This window comes from Coregonus lavaretus, assembly GCF_964263955.1.
Source record: "Coregonus lavaretus genome assembly, chromosome: 9".
NCBI classification, from domain to species: Eukaryota; Metazoa; Chordata; class Actinopteri; order Salmoniformes; family Salmonidae; genus Coregonus; species Coregonus lavaretus.
The window spans coordinates 16,825,483-16,846,299 of NC_139996.1; positions in this window are offsets into that span (position 1 = coordinate 16,825,483).

Consider the following 20,817-nt stretch of genomic DNA (forward strand, 5'->3'; position numbering starts at 1 on the left):
ACAAAATATAACTATTGTAAACTATACTGTGTCTGTAAAATGTATATAGTATGTATAAACTGGAAGTAGAAGCATAAGAGTTGTTGTCCATTAGTTGACTCCAATTAGGGGAGGGATGGTAGGGTTATGGGAAAATAATAAAGGAAAATATATTTTAAAAAATATATATACATTTTGTATATACATATTTACAAAAAAAATATATGGGGGATTGGAAATGATGCAGACAATTACATTGATGGAAGCCACAATCCAGCTGCAATACTAAAGCTGATCTACTCCCTAAAAATAATAATAATAATAAATAAACATTAAAGGGTCCCTCTCTACTCACATCCAGTTCCTAGTGGAAACACAGAACACAGATAAGGAGCACTGTCTTCAAGGCTTTGCTACTTCCACTTCTGATAATTAAACAGTCAGACAAGCATCCTTGGTAGGCTTTTAGCTCACATTAGATGAGCTAAAACAGGAGCTGGAATTAATGTTACATTACAGTATGGTGCAAACACAGCAATTATACAATTTACTGAAGTCTATGCTTTTTCTGTATACTCTTGCATGCTATGCTGTTTACACTGTTCTGTGGATATGACAATACATTTCACTTAAAATAATGAGACTTTTAAGGGGGTTATGTGATATAATCAAATGTTCCAAAAGTAAGTCCTAATATCAGTATTTTCTTATATAAAATGCATGCATTCAATATAAGCATACTTTCTTGAATTATTATAAGGAGAATATTGGTTTGTGTGCATGTGGTGGTGCTTGCCATTTTTGTCACTCCAATCAGTCTGATATGAATGTGATGTTATATTTAGCACTATCAAGCCCAGTAAGAGGCTTGCTGTGCCTCTGATGAACTGCCCTCAAAGTGCCATAAGAGGTGATTCAGAATGGTAAGCCACCCACTGGGCACAGATGTCAATTCAACGTCTATTCGACGTTGGTTCATCGTCATTTCATTGAAATGACGTGGAAACAACCTTGATTCAACCAGTGTGTGACCAGTGGGCAAGATCTCTGTGTTGATGAATTCCACCCAAAAGCTCAGTTACACACAGGTTACAGAGAGTGCAAGTCCTTGTTGCTTCAATGTCAGATGCCCTTCACTAACCTGTTGTTTGTCATTGGGTTGTTGATTATCATCTGGCCTCCACATCCCTCTGGTCTTATCAGTGCTACGGTGCTCAGTTGATCCTGCTCTCTACTGCTGTGCAGGCCCTGCCACTCACAGAGCGGTGTGTGCTTGTGACCCTCTGTGGCACGCTCTCCAAACGCAGGTCATTTTGACTCCCTGTGTGTGATAACACCATGAAAAACAAACACAGAAAGGTTATTCCAGGGCTGCTTTTTTAATGAGCCTGTTTTCCCTTTTTAGTGGAAAAAAAAGAATGAACTTGTGTACATTGGAGTGAAACAGGGGCCAAATTAGAAAGCTGCTGCGGCTCAGAAATCAGGACACTGGGCCTTCCTCCAGGACAAGCCGGGCCGGGGATGTGTGTGTATGCGCAAGTATAAAATTAACTATTCAGACAAAAATTGTTTTGGTTTATAACTCAGGGCTTTGCAACGGGATTGAAATGGCCAAAGCCCTGTCACATTTTGGCTTCCCAAATGGAAACTTTTTTTTTGAATAGGTAACAAATGTGTGTGAGACATACAATATTTCTGGCAGCAGTAAGGAAGGACACATTTTCCCCCATGTTCGCTGTGAGTTCTCCACTTGCTCCTCTCTGCCAGTAAAAAGATTATCCAGGAACCTATGCGAGAGAGAATTGTTTCCCATCAAGCCTCTATTTTGAGGCCAGCAGACGTCTTCAAGTGCATCTTTCACAATATCATGCATGTGCCTTTTTTACTTTTCCCTTGAATGTTTGTTTATTGCAGTGTGGGTGTGGGTACAGCATTCCTGCTGCTGATGTGAGTGAGTGAATGAATGAGAGAGAGACAGAGACATAAAGAGAGAGAGAGAGAGAGAGAGAGAGAGAGAGAGAGAGAGAGAGAGAGAGAGAGAGAGAGAGAGAGAGAGAGAGAGAGAGAGAGAGAGAGAGAGAGAGAGAGAGAGAGAGAGGAGAGGGAGAGAGGGAGAGAGGGAGAGAGACGCAAGGACAAAACAACATAAAGTGACAATGGAGTGTCCTGAGTGGCTCTCTCGCTGTTTGCCTTAAATGAACATGAACATCTTGAAGCTCTTAATCTCATCAAGGCTGTTATTTGTGTTGCCGCACTCTCAGAAGTGGCAGACTGGCTGAGCCTCAGCCGTACATACTCCACTCATACATCATAAAGCACAGCCTGATACCTGCGAAAGCCTAATTAGTCTTCAGCTCACTCCTCTCATTACCCTCGGCTATAGAGGGCGATGTGTAGGGCAGGAATGGGGGGCCTCCACCCCTGGTGAAATTGTGCCCCCTACAGGAGTTGCTGAATGAAAAGAGTGTCACTGGGGAATTTCTCTGTGTGTGTGTGTGTGTGTGTGTGTGTGTGTTTGTGAGTGTGTATGTGTATGTGTATGAGCGCACATGTGTGCGTGTGTGTCTCCACTGCAGAGGTAAGTAAGACTCCGTGGCTCTAAGGGCTGAGAGTGAGCCTGTGGATCGGTCAGAGAGGAGCACTGTTCCACACTGACACGTAAACACTCACAGCCACAAGTGAGAAATTAGATGCTCCGAAGATAACAGCCAACAGAGTGCTCATGAAAATATGGAGGATGCTTTTATATTGGGATTAGAGTGCTTGCCAGCAGTGGCTCCTCTCCTCCTCCTTTCCCTCTAAGGCTCAAGCTGGAACGTTTGCATGGAACAGGCAATTAACATAGAGCCCAGACCTGCGGCAGGCCCGCCAGGCTGATGGGATCACAGCAGTGGAGCTCCAAGGTCCCCGCTCTCTCATCCCACATGTTCAAATTACAAAGCCACCATTCGGCCATATATCTGCAGCCATCTGGAGCTCATCTCCCCGCATTGACACACAGGCTCCTCACAGGCTTTGACCTAACTAGCACAGCCCATGTACACGGCCATTTTGCATTATATCACTAACATTAATGTCAACATGCCGAGGAGGGGACCTCTGTGTGGAGTTTTTTCTTTCTTTCTGGGGATTGGAGGATCACCCAGGATGACAGGGAGTCTTATTGTGATGAACTGGTGAGCTGAATATGTAATTGTCAAGATGAACTGCATTTAAACTAAAGGTCCTGTAGGCCTAACACCACCCTCTTAGTGACTCGGGGAGCTACATCATACTGTAGGTCTACTGCATGTTGGAAGAGTGTGATGTAGTTGGTTAGTAAGTTCAGTCTAATATAGTATTGAAGAGACATGGATTTGTCAGTCTCAGGCAGCTCTTTGCTTATTTTGGTTTGGAAACACTGTATTTCACTTTGAAAGACTACAAATCAATTTCTCATATTTTCAACGAGACAAACAGGTGCTGTTCCTGGCCCCCTCCCAAAATAAACCATGAGTTGGACTTTTGTTTTACAGGTTACTGCGAACGGGATCAAGGCTTCCATCCCCTCACACCTGTCTGTGCTGACGTATAGGAAGAAAACGATCACTCCAACACCCACGCTTTTGTAAAAACAAAGCCATGTTAACAGACAAACTTAGTGTCTGTGCAGTAACAAATGACTACGATGATGTCTGTGGTGAAATGTTCATGGTGGTGCCATTTTGAAAATGGCTCTGGACTATACATCACCTCATACAGTATTCACCTTCCCTAACGTTGGATTTTGGATGTTTCTTCTCCTCCTTTGTCTTCTTCTTCTTCTCTCTTCAGTATATAATACATATTCCTAATTTGGCAGCTCACTATCCTCCCTCCTCATTGATATGTTGGGGGTGCTGATTAGCTCTGCACCATTCAAGGCTTATCCTAATGATGTTGACGGCTGAATGGGGCCTCCTGATGTGAACTGACCTTTCTGTCCTGATGATGTCCATTACCAGAAGAGAAGCCATTACAATCTACTTAGGTAAAGGTTTCTTCCTTACAGATACATTCTCTCTGTGACGTTTAAGAAAGCACTATGTCTTCCCTTTCTCTCAGATGGTGTCACAGTAATTAAACAATTACAAAGGAGTCTATAATAACATAGAATCATCATACAGGAAAATGTGCATGGAAGTCACCCTCCATTAGGGGAGAACGTGAATAATCTAGTGGGAACAATAAAGAAGATTAAGCCAATGTGCTGCTTATTGGTGTGGCCTGATGTGTGGAATAATGAGCATGACTCGACCTTGGACTCAGCAGCCAGCATCCCCAAGAGTTTCATCAGGCAGAGATCAAACACTAGACTGTGCTGTGCGGAGGATGTAGCCTGTACTTGATCAGAGCATGGAGGCTAATGGATCATTAGTAGCAAGCTGAATACAAGTACTGAAGCTCAGACAGAAAGGACATAGAGTGTCAGTAAGACATGGCTATATCATCTGAGGCCTCACTCTGGGAGCACAATGCTAGAGATGTACTGCCCAATTTAAAATGTGGGACTGAATTACTGGACGCTGTGTGGCCATTGTGCTCACAGGACGCAGGTAAAAGAGATATATGACCAAAACACAGAGGAAAACTCAACAGAAGATCTATCTAGCAGGTATGTCAACCACAAGGTGGTCTGTGGAAATATATATTTTTAAATCACTGAAAGTGATGACTTTGTTGGGTTTAAAGTTACAGGACATACCTGGGAATTCCTAGAGCTATTGCTACCACACTGCTATACTACGATATACACTGAGTAAACAAAACATTAAGAACACCTGCTCTTTCCATGACCTAGACTGACCAGGTGAATCCAGGTGAAAGCTATGATCCCTTATTGATGTCACCTGTTAAATCAATTTCAATCAGTGTAGATGAAGGAGAGGAGACAGGTTAAAGAAGGATTTTGAAGCCTTGAGACAATTGAGACATGGATTGTGTATGTGTGCCATTCAGAGGGTGAATGGGTAAGACAAAAGATTGAAGTGCCTTTGAACGGCATATGGTCGTAGTTGCCAGGTGCACCGGTTTGTGTCAAGAACTGCAATGCTGCTGGGGTTTTCACGCTCAACAGTTTCCCGTGTGTATCAAGAATGGTCCACCAGCCAACTTGACACAACGGTGGGATGCATTGGAGTCAACATGGGCCAGCATCCCTGTGGAACGCTTTCGACACCTTGTAGAGTTCATGCCCCACAAATTGAGGCTGTTCTGAGGGCAAAGTTTGGTATACTCAGTGAACTATATGAGCAGACTGAATATCAATATTAAGCCATTATCTGTGTGTGGGGGGGATACATCATAGAACTCATATCTCTTAACATGATGATCAGCTGCCATCAGCCTCGATACAGTGTTTTCTGACAAAACAACCCACATTCACAGCAGTATAACAGCCACACTCCCGGCAACGTGATTATTGGATTTGAAAGCATAGTGGACTGAAGAGACGTCTTAAAAAGCATACCCTGGGGAGCCCTAGCCTCTGTGGCACAATGCTCTTCATCTCCTAGCTCTCCTCCACAGTCATCTCGCTCCTCTTCCACACAGCAGTAACCCTCTGTTTCTCTCAGACCATCTCAAGATATATGATCAACATTAATGTACCATGGGAGCTCTATTTTTATCTCGGCAGGTTTGAGAAAACCCAAGTTCTCGGGTAGTAAGTGTTTATGAAGCGATAATGGTGACACAGAGAAACCCCTGTACACATAGCCCCTGAGTCAACTACAGGCCTGTGCTGCTGGAGACCTCGCGCTGATGGGATCAAGACAGTGTAGTTTGTAATGTGAAAGTATGGGAGTTGTTCACTCATAACACTGTAACACAATATTGATCATAATATAGTGAAACTCAATATAGCTCTAGTCTTATCAGACATGTACACTCTGATACTGTATTTGACTGTACTGTACTGTCCTGTACTGTACTGAACTGTACTATACTGAACTGTACTGTACTGAACTGTACTATACTGAACTGAACTGTACTATACTGTACTGTACTGTACTATACTGTACTGTACTGTACTGAATTGAACTGTACTGAACTGTACTGAACTGTACTATACTGAACTGTACTGACCTGTACTTTGAATGTGTCTTTCACAACATAAATAATACAAAGAACAACCACTAACCCTCTTTCAGGCCAAATATTTATGGCAAATAATAATGTCAACATCAATATCAATTGTATTGTTGATTTGTGATAACATGTACATCTTGACTGTATTAAAGTGCATTTCTCATGATGAAAAAGCCTGTCACAAACGGCAGTGCACAAAGAAGTATACATATTCAGAAACAGCTAGCCTGATGATATAGGATCTTAAGAATATGTAACATACTGTAATCTGAACATGTCTAATGCGAAACAACATACAACATGTGTGGACAGTGATGTCCACACATGAGGCAGACACAGTCTACAGTACAGTACTAAACACTAAAAGTGATGTGCAACAACTCAGGAGATAATAAATATTACATCTATGGCCACTGCAGAGGAAACAATGCTGTAATACCACTGCAACATTTCATGTAATTTTTCATCTCTACCGCAATTTATGTAAGAAGCTGAAAATGATATTCAGCTGAAAATGAATGACCAAAAAGTCTCACTGGGGTTGAAGAGACACGAGTTACTGCAGTGTGACATGACAAAAAAGTCTCACTGGGGTTGAAGAGACACGAGTTACTGCAGTGTGACATGACAAAAAAGTCTCACTGGGGTTGAAGAGACACGAGTTACTGCAGTGTGACATGACAAAAAAGTCTCACTGGGGTTGAAGAGACACGAGTTACTGCAGTGTGACATGACAAAAAAGTCTCACTGGGGTTGAAGAGACACGAGTTACTGCAGTGTGACATGACAAAAAGGAGAGTGGTGTTTCTGGGACATTAAAAACAAGATTAATCAAAACAAGAAGTACAAATTAAAAGAAAGAGTAATTCTCACAGCAAGAGCTGTGACGAAGCCCCACTGCAACGGAGCACCATAAATCCACAGCTATCCAATCCCACTAAACACTCCCCACACTAACTTTCAACGACAATGCCACGACCACCCTGCGCAACCCCTTAAAATGAAATATCATTTTTTAACAACAAAGAATTTCTGCTGAAAATTGAATCCAAATGTGGTTCAGGGACATTGGTGTTCCAGGAGGAAAGGTTTATTGTTTAACGTTGCTAACGCTAAGAGGCTACATGGAGGTCAGATCAGATCAAATACTCCACTACAGGTGGGTGGATGTCTTTGTTTGATTGGGGCAACAATGTTTGAGAACATGAACATTAGTCAATTTATCTCACTTTTCACTAGTCCTGAATGGTGGGGTACAGTAGCAGCCTATTCCACTTCAGCATATGGAGATAGTTACGCCATACCATGAAAAAGGAAAGATCAAAATGTAAATTACTCTAAATGGCGAAGGCTTAAGTGGTGGTACATTTTATATTTCCATTGTCAACCATCTTGAGTGCAAAATGGAATATGATAGTGATTGCTTTTTACCACAGAAGAAGTGGCTTCATGTTAGGGAGAAGAGAGCAACTTTACAGTAGGCCTATGATTTCAAGTGTAGCCTATTACTCAGATCATATCAGAGACATACAGATGTAGGATCTTAATTTGAGCCAGTTTGCTACAGCAGGAACATAATCCTGCAGCAACAGGAAATGTGAACGATTATTTGGATTATACTTAATGGACATTTTTTGTAGGAGTTGATACAGTTTTTGTTAGGGCAAATTAAGTCTGAAATTTAAAAGTGAAAATTACAAACTTTAAATGCTTTTTTAAACCTTGAATACACTACAAATTTGCATTTCGTACTGTGCGGGATAATTCTACATCTCTATCTCACTGCTGTCTGCATCCAATAGAGTTTCAAATGAACCCTGTCTTAAGAGATCCACAGATCCAGTATAGCATCGTCCCATAGTATCCAGTCAGTGTAACAGCCTATGAAACCCAGCTTCCTGGCTGCAATGTAGAACCATGGTTTCATGTTCCAGGCTGTTAAAACTGTAGATGGCCACAAAAGCTCGGAAATAACATTCAAATAGCAACCAAGAGGACTGTCATGATGTCCACTTGGATTTCGGTGAGCAAACTCGTCTTGCATATCTTTCATCAAGATGTGATACTCTGGCTCCATGGACTTTGATTATTTGAGCCAGGGTTGTTCATTTTCATTGTTTGGGTGTATTTCTATGTTGGGTATTTCTAGTTGTTCATTTCTATGTTTGGTGATTGGTCTTGATTAGTCATATGACTCCCAATCGGAGGTAACGAGTGTCAGCTGTCGGCTCGTTATCTCTGATTGGGAGCCATATTTATACTGTGTGGTGTCTCCTTGGTTTGTGGGTTTTTGTTCCATGTTTCTGTCAGTGTTACAGAGGACTTCACTATCGTCATTTGTTGTTTTTCGTGGTTGCTTTATTAAATAAAGTCATCATGTTCACTCCACGCGCTGCGTATTGGTCCGCTTCTTCAGACGGTCGTGACACAAGACAATTTAACAGGCCCAGAAATCCCTGTAAAATATGGAAAAACATACAATTAAGTTATAGAGCAGACGTTTATTAGATTTAGAGTTACTGGCTGTGAAGTCACCCCCATAGGACAGCTAAAGACATGTATACTTAAAAAAAAACAATGGCTGTGTTTTTCATGCAGTATGGCTTGACAACATCCAAATATGTGGTTTTTAAATTGTATTTTTTTGAGAAACAAACATGTAATTATATTACTGCCTCTATATCTTTGGACTGTCAAAAAGCATGTTTGCCTTTTTGTTGCAGTAGGGATTCTGTGCTGTTAGAGCAACGAATGCCTTGAATACACACGCACGCACGCACGCACATACAAAGCAAAGCACCAACAGACAAATTTCTTCTTTGCACTTCAAAGAATACATGACTAAGCGTCTATGAACACAATATACAGCAGCTCGGAAATATTTAAACCAGGTCTGAAATTAAGCTTCTCATATGAACTCTTGAGGTAATGTTTTCATGTGAGCCGGCTTTTAGGCTGCAGACACAAGTAATTATGGAGAAGTTACAGAGACATTAAATGTTTTGTTTGTGGTTACAGCAAATGAAACCAAACATCTGTTCTGCATATGCCTCAGTGTTGAAACCAGATTAATTAACAACAGTGGTGGAAAGGATGAGCAGAGTGAAAGGAAACTCTGGCATCCATTGAGTCTTTTTTCTGTTGAGCTCAGAAAATGATCATATCCAAGTTTATAGTTAACAGACAGAGGAGGCTCCTCAGAGGAGGAAGGGGAGGACCATCCTCCTCAGTGAAACATTAAAAAAGTTATCCTTTTTAGATAAAACTATACTACACTGAACAAAAATATGAACGCAACATGCAACAATTTCAAAGATTTTACTGAGTTACAGTTCATATAAGGAAATCAGTCAACTGAAATAAATTCATTAGGCCCTAATCTATGGATTTCACATGACTGGTAATACAGATATGCATCTGTTGGTCACAGATACCTTAAAAAAAAAAAGTAGGGGCATGGATCAGAAAACCAGTCAGTATCTGGTGTGACCACCATTTGCCTCATGCAGCGTGACACATCTCCTTAGCAGAGTTGATCAGGCTGTTGATTGTGGCCTGTGGAATGTTGTCCCACTCCTTTTCAATGGCTGTGCAAAGTTGCTGGATATTGGCGGGAACTGGAACACGCTATTGTGCGGTTCTGAGGCCGGTTGGACGTAGTGCCAAATTCTCTAAAACAACGTTGGAGGAGGCTTATGGTAGAGAAATTAACATTCAATTCTCTGGCAACAGCTCTGGTGGACATTCCTGCAGTCAGCATGACAATTGCACGCTCCCTCAAAACTTGAGACATCTGTGGCATTGTGTTGTGTGACAAAACTGCACATTTTAGAGTGGCCTTTTATTGTCCCCAGCACAATGTCACCTGTGTAATGATCATGCTGTTTTATCAGCTTCTTGATATGCCACACCTGTCAGGTGAATGGATTATCTTGGCAAAGGAGAAATGCTCACTAACAGGGATGTAAACAAATTTGTGCAAAATTTTTTAGAGAAATAAGCTTTTTGTGTGTATGGAACATTTCTGGGATCTTTTATTTCAGCTCATGAAACATGGGACCAACATTTTACAAATTGCGTTTATATTTTTGTTCAGTATAAATATATTCTCATGTCACCAAACAATTGATTAAAACACACTGTTTTGCAATGAAGGTCTACAGCGTAGCCTCAGCAGCACTCTGTAGGGTAGCACCATGGTGTAGCCGGAGGACAGCTAGCTTCTGTCCTCCTCTGGGTAAATTGACTTCAATACCAAATCTAGGAGGATCATGGTTCTCACCCCCTTCAATAGACTTACACAGTAATTATGACAACTTCCGGAGGACGTCCTCCAACCTATCAGAGCTCTTGCAACATGAACTGACATGTTGTCCATCCAATCAAAGGATCAGAGAACGAATCTAGTACTGAAAGCATAAACTACAGCTAGCTACAGTGCATAAAATGTGGTGAGAAGTTGACTCAAAGAGAGGGAAAGACAATAGTTTAACTTTTTTAGAATAAATACATTTCTTCCAAAAAATAAGGAGAGGTGAGAGAGAAAGCAAGAGAGAGAGAGAGAGAGAGAGAGAGAGAGAGAGAGAGAGAGAGAGAGAAGAGAGAGAGGGAGAGAGAGAGATAGCTAGCTATATTTCGTAGTATATGTTTTTTTTCACTTTCACTTTCCCTTACGCAGCTAGCATCTAATGCAGCTAGCTAGTTTAGCCTCCTTAAACACCCGGCTCAAACAGAGAGAGAGATGCTATGTTAGCTAGCCTACTATGGATATCCAACACTGAAATTCTTCCAAGTCAAGGTAAGGTTTTGGTTTTATGAATTTATTGCCACTGGGGCCCACCGGTGTAACTGCTAAACTGCTTGCTGATGACTGTATACTGTTGAATTAATGATTACACCCTAGATCAGCTAGATGCAGGCAAGAGTGTGCAATGCGGTATTGAATGTGACACTATCTGTCACCTTGACTACAAACAATTCTCTCCTCTGCACCTACATTGTAAACTTTCATTTATAGGCTAGGTTGTAGCAACCTCATGATGGGTACAGGGAACATTTGAGTATCATGTAGTAGCCTAAACCTATTGATGTTACATTGTGCTGGGTGAATGGAATATGAATGACAGTCATCCAATATTCTGTAGTAGAAATAAGGTCATGTTCATAAAATATAAATAAATTGCACCTTTCGCCACTATTAACAGAATATATGATCCTGGTGTCTGACTGCATCCAGATACAGTATTTGAATTCAATCCGAATGGATCGAAGATGGAGCTTAATGGTAATGTATCTTCAAGGGCATGTGGACCTGGTTACCTTTCTGAGACTAGGGGAAGAATGAAAACTTGGCCCATAATCTTTTAACAAAGGCAGTCAGACAGGTCAGTATACAGTACAGTCCAAATCTATAGCATAACACTGATTATTACACATACATCTGAGCAATACATTTACATTTTATTCAGTAGTTCCAAAGCTCATTAGCTATGTGCAATAAATCACGGTAGATTGGTGTGTGTATTAAATCTAGCTCAAATAACACAATTTCCTGTGTTTAGAAGAAATTCATCCAACACAAGTCCATTGGACTGCGGCCTTAGGGGCTTATACAGTATTATGTATCTGCATGTGTTCTTCTCTTATTTCTTTACGGTGCCGATCCTTTCATCCAACAAACTACAAATGACACAGTGAAAGGCTGTATAAGTGGTGAGTTCACCCCTAAGAGCATGCATACTGTAATCCAGTACTGTATCTGCATTTGAACTACAGACCCGTTGGAGGAGAATGCTGATACTGGAGGAGCTTGACAGATGCACTGGACTGTCTAAACAGCTGGCAGTGTGTGTGTTATCTGGAGTTCCCCAGTAAGGCTATCCATCTCCACACAGTGTATTCATCTGAGAGAGCAGCAGCTGATGGATCTCATGAACAGGATTAGTGCTTTTGGCTCCACACGTTTCCAACGCGCATATCCTGATGTAACACAGATCTTTCCCCTTGCGTTAATCTTACTGTTTACACATAACAGTCCTGTAACCATAAACATTGGCCAGGAAACATAAAGAGCTGTGTGCATATGATCAATCAATACAGACTACTTTGGCTGAGTTTGCACCTCAATGACAAATGGGCAGAACTAGGAATATGTGCATTTATCTACATCAGTTGAGTCTTTGTTGTCTACTGGACTGCAAGCAGGGTTAAGAAAGGCTGAGGTACATACAGGTTTTACAAATTAGGAGATTACTTTCAATGGCAGTATCAGATGGTTTTTCCCTAAGGAATGACTTTACAGGTTAGTATTCAGAGAGAGAATAACACTACACAGAGGTCCTCTATCTTCCTCATCATTGTCCTGTGGCTCTGAATGAGGTTGTCAAAGAGCTGCAGAGGAGGTAGAACACTTGGCCCTGAGGCTATCACTGAGTGACAAGAGAAACCATGTAGCTATGCGTGATCATTAATCTACCTCTTTGAAATGAACACAGGTGAAAAAAGATGGCTAAAGGGGATAGACAGATACATAAAGACATTGATTCAGTCCCTCTGGCTATTTTCTTTCCTTATAACCAAATCACTCACTATCAACATATATCATCTCAACAGACATGTAGGTCTCAAAATATCATATTTTGTTTCAGAACCTAACTAGATCGACAGATAGATAGATACTGTAGATAGATACAAAAGTACTGTAGATAGCATCGACGAGCTAACCACCATCACTGGCTTCATTGGGAAATGCATTGCTGACTTCGTCCCCACAGTGAAGGTTCGCTGCTTCCCCAATCAAAAGCCCTGGATTAAAACGAGGTGCACACTACTCTAAAGGACAGAGCTACCGCTCACAAGGCTATCGCAGCCAACCCCGAGGCTACGGCTGAGGACATGAACACGTACAAGAAGTCCCTCTACGACCTCCATAGAGCCATCAAACAGGCAAAAGCACAATATCGGAACAAGGTGGAATCCTATTATACTGGCTCTGACTCTCGACGCATGTGACAGAGGCTACAGCACATTACGGATAACAAAGGAAGCCCTAGGCGTGATCTTCCCAACGATGCCTCTACCAGATGAACGCAATGCCTTTTATGCACACTTCGACAAAAACAACACGGAGCCCTGCATGAGGGCCCCTGCTGATCCAGAGGACTGGCTGATTTCGCTCTCTGATGCTGACGTGAGTAAGGTTTTTAACCGGGTCAACACTCGTAAGGTCGCAGGGCCAGACTGTATGAAAGGGCGTGTCCTCAGGGCATGTGCAGAACCAACTGGCTGGCATCTTCACTGACATTTTCAACCTCTCGTTGTCCCAGTCTGTAACCCCCACGTTTCAAGCTGACTACCATCATTCCTGTTCCCAAAAACTCTAAGGCATCCTGTCACAATGACTACCGCCCTGAAGCACTCACATCTGTAATAATTAAGTGCTTTGAAAGGTTGATCATGGCATACATCAACACCCTGGGACTGAACACCACCTTCTGCAACTGGATCCTGGACTTCCTGACGGGCGGACCCCAGGTGGTAAGAGTACGAAACAACACCTCCGCCACCCTGACCCTCAACATGGGGGCCCTTCAGGGGAGTGGCTTAGAGCCCTCCTGTATTTACTGTTCAACCACGACTGTGTGGCCGTGCACGACTCCAACTCCATTATCAAGTTTGTTGATGACACGACGGTGCTAGGCCTGATCACCAACAGCGAGGAGACAGCCTAGGAGTAGGTCAGAACACTGCTCCCCCTCACACCTACGCTGCTGCAAACATGATTATTGATTACTGTGCCTTGCAAAAGTGTTCATCCCCCTTGGCGTTTTCCCTATTTTGTTGCATTACAACCTGTAATTTAAATTGATTTTTATTTGGATTTCATGTAATGGACATAGACAAAATAGTCCAAATTGGTGAAGTGAAATCAAAAAAATCACTTGTTTAAAAAAAATCAAAAAAATCAATAACGGAAAAGTGGTGCTTGCATTTGTGTCATGGAATCAGCCGAGGCTGCTCCTCCTCCTTGCTCGGGCAGGCTTCGGCGTTCGTCGTCCCCGGAGTACTAGCTGCCACCGATCTATGTTTCGGTGTTTGTCTAGTTTGTCTTGATTGTTTTCACCTGTTTCCCATTATGTTACATTGTATTCCCTTTATAACCCCCTGTCTCTCATTGGTTATTGTGTGTGATTGTTTTCCGTGAGGTCGGCAGTGTTCGGGTGTATGCGTATTTTGTTCCTCCCTGTTTGGAGGTTTTGTTTTGTATTTTTGATTACTGTGCAAGTAAAGTTTGTCTGCCAGTAGCTCGGTGTCCTGCGCTTGACTTCGCTCACAGCATACACGTCGCCCTGACAGAATCACACATCCCACATGGAGTCAGCAGGACCGGCGGTGCCAGCTGGATCAATGGAGGAATGCGTCGAACACCAAGCGGCCATGATCCAGGCTCTCGGCACCGCCATGGAACGGGTGGTGAGCACTATGGAGCGATGGGAAAGAGGGGGTCTGCCTACGCCTCCTCCAACGATACCACCACCATCGGCAATGCCCATCGCTTCCCCTCCGGGGTCCAGTGGGATTCGGCTCTCGCTCCCGAGGGCTTATGATGGCACAGCGGCTGGGTGTCAGGGTTTCCTGCTCCAGGTTGAACTCTACCTAGCAACCATCCACCCGGTGCCCTCAGGATACGAGAGCGTGTCCGCCCTCATCTCCTGTCTGTCCGGCAAGGCGCTGGAGTGGGCCAACGCCGAGTGGGGGGGAATAGACGCCGCTACTGTCAACTATGCGGAGTTCACCTGCCGCTTCAGGGCAGTATTCGATCATCCACCAGAGGGTAAAGCGGCGGGTGAGCGTCTATTCCACCTTAGACAGGGGAGGAGGAGCGCACAGGAGTTCGCGCTGGACTTCCGGACGCTGGCTGCCAACGCGGGATGGAATGAGAGGGCCCTCATCGACCACTACAGATGTAACCTGAGGGAGGACGTGCGTCGGGAATTGGCCTGCAGGGACACCAACCTCAGCTTCAACCAACTGGTGGACATGTCCATTCGCCTGGATACCCTGTTGGCTACCCGCGGACGTCCGGATTCAGGGCTGTCCATTCCATCCCCCAGCATTTCTGAGCCGACCCCTATGGAGCTCGGAGATGCTGGTGCTAGGGAGACCAGGAGAGAGACCAGGAGGGAGGCCGTCCCCTGCACCAACTGTGGCCGCAGAGGACACACTGCTGGTCGGTGCTGGGGAGGGTCTCCTAGGAATCGAGGCAGTAGGCAGCGCACTGATGAGTCATTCCAGGTGAGTAGGCACCCAACTCACCCAGAGCTCTCTGTTGCGCATATGTGTATTAAAGTTGTGTTTCCCAAGGTTTCTCCTCACTCCCAGCATAAGGCGCTAGTAGATTCAGGCGCAGCTGGGAATTTTATTGATCGCCAATTCACCTATAAGTTAGGGATTCCTATTGTACCTGTTGATGTGTCCTTCCCCATCCATGCCCTAGAAAGCCGCCCTTTGGGGTCAGGATTGATTAGGGAAGTCACAGCGCCTCTCAGGATGAAAACACAGGAGGGCCATGAGGAGATACTATGTTTGTATTTGATTGATTCTCCTGCGTTTCCCGTGGTGTTGGGGCTTCCCTGGTTAACATCCCATGACCCCAACATTTCATGGCAACAGAGGAATCTCAAGGGATGGTCTGATCAGTGTTTCGGGCGGTGTGTAGGTGTTTCCGTAGGGGCAACGACGGTGGAAAGCCCGAACCAAGTTCCCACCATGCACATTCCACCTGAGTATGCCGATTTGGCACTCGCATTCTGTAAAAAGAAGGCGACTCAATTACCACCTCATCGACAGGGGGATTGTGCGATAGACCTCCAAGTAGTCATGGGTATCCTCTGTCTCAGGAGGGGACGGCGGCTATGGAGACATACGTCACCGAATCGCTGAGACAGGGATACATACGGCCGTCCACTTCCCCTGCGTCCTCAAGTTTCTTTTTTGTGAAGAAGAAGGATGGGGGTTTACGCCCGTGTATTGATTACCGTGGTCTCAATCAGATCACAAACAAATACAGCTATCCTCTCCCTCTGATTGCTAGTATGACGGAGTCATTACACGGGGCGCGATTCTTCACAAAATTGGATCTCAGGAGCGCGTACAACCTGGTGCGCATTAGGGAGGGAGATGAGTGGAAGACAGCATTCAGTACCACCTCGGGTCACTATGAGTACCTCGTCATGCCATACGGTTTAATGAATGCTCCTTCAGTCTTCCAATCATTTGTGGACGAGATTTTCCGGGTCTTGCATGGACAGGGTGTAGTGGTGTATATTGATGACATTCTAATATACTCTGCTACACGAGCCGAGCATGTGTCCCTGGTGCGTCGAGTGCTTGGTAGACTGTTAGAGCATGACCTGTATGCGAAGGCGGAGAAATGTCTGTTCTTCCAGGAGTCCATCTCCTTCCTGGGACATCGGTTGTCCGCGTCAGGGGTGGAGATGGAGATTGACCGCGTTTCTGCCATGCATAATTGGCAGACTCCCACCACGGTGAAGGAAGTGCAGTGGTTCTTGGGTTTTGCCAATTACTACCGGAGGTTTATCCGGGGCTTTGGACAGGTAGCAGCTCCCATTACCTCCCTGCTAAAGGGGGGTCCGGTGCGTCTGCAGTGGTCGGCTGAGGCGGACAGGGCGTTTAGACATCTGAAGGACCTGTTTACCTCGGCTCCGGTGCTGGCACATCCGGATCCCTCTTTGGCGTTCCAAGTTGAGGTGGATGCGTCCGAGGCTGGGATCGGCACTGTGCTGTCTCAGCGCTCGGGTACGCCACCAAAACTCTGCACCTGTGCTTTCTATTCTAAGAAGCTCAGTCCGGCGGAGCGCAATTATGACGTTGGGGACAGGGAGCTGTTAGCTGTGGTTCAAGCCCTGAAGGTGTGGAGGCATTGGCTTGAGGGGGCTAAACACCCTTTTCTCATTCTGACTGACCATCGTAACCTGGAGTACATCCGGGCAGCGAGGAGGCAGAACCCTCGCCAGGCAAGGTGGGCTATGTTTTTTTCCCGATTTGTATTTAAGCTCACCTATAGACCAGGATCACAGAACGCTAAGGCAGACGCCCTGTCCCGACTATATGACACAGAGGAGAGGTCCATTGAGCCCACTCCCATACTTCCGGAGTCTTGTCTGGTGGCACCGGTGGTGTGGGAGGTTGATGCGGACATCGAGCGGGCGTTACGTACCGATCCTACTCCCCCACAGTGTCCAGAGGGTCGGAAGTACGTGCCGCTCGAGGTTCGCGATCGATTGATATATTGGGCTCACATGTCACCCTCCTCTGGTCATCCTGGTATTGGTCGGACTGTGCACTGCCTTAGTGGGAAGTACTGGTGGCCCACTTTAGCTAAGGACGTGAGGGTTTATGTTTCCTCCTGCTCGGTGTGCGCCCAGTGTAAGGCGCCTAGACACCTGCCCAGAGGGAAGTTACAACCCCTACCCGTTCCACAACGGCTGTGGTCTCACCTATCGGTGGATTTTGTCACGGACCTTCCCCCCTCCCAGGGGAACACAACGATCTTGGTCGTTGTGGATCGGTTTTCGAAGGCCTGCCGTCTCACTCCTATGCCAGGTCTCCCTACTGCCCTACAAACTGCTGACGCCCTGTTCACACACGTCTTCCAGCACTGCGGGGTGCCTGAGGATATAGTGTCTGATCGGGGTCCCCAGTTCACCTCTAGAGTCTGGAGGGCGTTTATGGAACGTCTGGGGGTCTCGATTAGCCTTACCTCAGGTTTTCACCCCGAGAGTAATGGGCAGGTCGAGAGAGTGAACCAGGATGTGGGTAGTTTCTGAGGTCCTATTGCCAGGACCGGCAGGAGGAGTGGTCGGGATATATTCCCCTGGGCAGAGATAGCCCAAAACTCACTCCGCCACTCCTCCACTAACCTTACGCCTTTTCAGTGTGTGCTAGGTTATCAGCCGGTCCTGGCACCTTGGCATAAGAGCCAGATCGAAGCCCCTGCGGTGGACGAGTGGTTTCGGCGCTGGGAAGAAACCTGGAACGCTGCGCATGTCCATCTGCAGCGGGCTATCAGGCGGCAAAAGGCGAGCGCCGATCGCCACCGCAGTGAGGCTCCGGTGTATGCACCGGGAGATCGGGTCTGGCTCTCGACCCGAAACCTGCCCCTTCGCCTGCCCTGCCGGAAGCTGGGTCGGCGGTTTGTGGGGCCATTTAAAGTCCTGAGGAGATTGAACGAGGTATGTTATAGGTTACAACTGCCCATTGATTACCGCATTAACCCCTCGTTCCATGTGTCTCTCCTCAGGCCGGTGGTGGCTGGTCCACTCCAGGAGAGTGAGGTACGAGAGTCTCCTCCGCCCACGTTGGACATCGAGGGGGCTCCGCCGTACTCAGTCCGTTCCATCTTGGATTCGAGGTGTCGGATAGGGGGCCTGCAGTATCTCGTGGAGTGGGAGGGGTACGGTCTGGAGGAACGGTGCTGGGTCCCTAGGAGGGACATCCTAGAGACCTCCATGTTGAGGGACTTCCACCGGAGTCAACCGATTCGCCCTGCTCCGTGTCCTCCTGGCCGTCCCAGAGGCCGAGGACGGTGCACGGCTGGAGCCGCGCGTTAAGGGGGGGGGGGGGGGGAGGGTACTGTCACGGAATCAGCCGAGGCTGCTCCTCCTCCTTGCTCGGGCAGGCTTCGGCGTTCGTCGTCCCCGGAGTACTAGCTGCCACTGATCTATGTTTCGGTGTTTGTCTAGTTTGTCTTGACTGTTTTCACCTGTTTCCCATTATGTTACATTGTATTCCCTTTATAACCCCCTGTCTCTCATTGGTTATTGTGTGTGATTGTTTTCCGTGAGGTCGGCAGTGTTCGGGTGTGTGCGTATTTTGTTCCTCCCTGTTTGGAGGTTTTGTTTATATTTTTGATTACTGTGCAAGTAAAATTTGTCTGCCAGTAGCTCGGTGTCCTGCGCTTGACTTCGCTCACAGCATACACGTCGCCCTGACAATATGTATTCACCCCCTTTGCCATAAAGCCCCTAAATAAGATCTGGTGCAACCAATTACCTTCAGAAGTCACATAATTAGTTAAATAAAGTCCACCTGTGTGCAATCTAAGTGTCACATGATCTCAGCATATATACACATGTTCTGAAAGGCTCCCAGAGTCTGCAACACCACTAAGCAAGGGGCACCACCAAGCAAGCAGCACCACGAAGACCAAGGAGCTCTCCAAACAGGTCAGGGACAAAGTTGTGGAGAAGTACAGATCAGTGTTCGGTTATAAAAAAATATCCGAAACTTTGAACATCCCACGGAGCACCATTAAATCCATTATTAAAACATTTTAAGAATATGGCACCACAACAAACCTGCCAAGAGAGGGCCGCCCACCAAAACTCAGGGACCAGGCAAGGAGGGCATTAATCAGAAAGGCAACAAAGAGACCAAAGATAACCCTGAAGGAGCTGCAAAGCTCCACAGCGGAGATTGGAGTATCTGTCCATAGGACTACTTTAAGCCGTACACTCCACAGAGCTGGGCTTTTATGGAAGAGTGGCCAGAATAAAGCCATTGCTTAAAGAAAAAAATAAGCAAACACGTTTGGTGTTCGCCAAAAGGCATGTGGGAGACTCCCCAAACATATGGAAGAAGGTACCAGTGTAACCGTTATGTCTGGCGCAAACCCAACACCTCTCATCACCCCGAGAACACCCCAATGTTTTTCATCGGCAGGGACTGGGAAACTGGGCAGAATTGAAGGAATGATGGATGGCGCTAAATACAGGAAAATTCTTGAGGGAAACCTGTTTCAGTCTTCCAGAGATTTGAGACTGGGATGGAGGTTCACCTTCCAGCAGGACAATGACCGTAAGCATACTGCTAAAGCAACACTTGAGTGGTTTAAGGGGAAACATTTAAATATCTTGGAATGGCCTAGTCAAAGCCCAGACCTCAATCCAATTGAGAATTTATGGTATGACTTAAAGATTGCTGTACACCAGCGGAACCCATCCAACTTGAAGGAGCTGGAGCAGTTTTGCCTTGAAGAATGGGCAAAAATCCCAGTGGCTAGATGTGCCAAGCTTATGGAGACATACCCCAAGAGACTTGCAGCTGTAATTGCTGCAAAAGGTGGCTCTACAAAGTATTGACTTTGAGGGGGGTGAATAGTTATGCTTTTTTGTCTTATTTCTTGTTTGTTTCACAATAAAAAATATTTTGCATCTTCAAAGTGGTAGGCATGTTGTGTAAATCAAATGATACAAACCCCCCAAAAATCAATTTTAATTCCAGGTTGTAAGGCAACTTAATTTTTACTATTTTCTACATTGTAGAATTCCCTGGCTAGCACTACACGACCCCACCTTTTCATGGCCGCAGAGGACTCTCACGGGGTGGTCGCGAGAGTGTCAGGGTAGGTGTCTAGATTTTTCCGTTGGTGCATTCCCTCCGAATACCTCTATTTGGCGCACGCCTTTTCCAAAACGTAGGCGACCAAATTACCACCCCATCGCTCGGGGGATTGCGCAATAAACCTCCAGTTAGACGCTGTGCTGCCCAGGAGTCATGTATATCCCCTGTCGCAGGCTGAAACGGAGGCTATGGAAACATATGTCTCCGAGTTCCTGCGTCAGGGGTTCATACATCCCTCCACTTCAACCGCCTCCTCAAGTTTATTTTTCGTGAAGAAGAAAGACGGGGGTCTGTGCCCTTGCATTG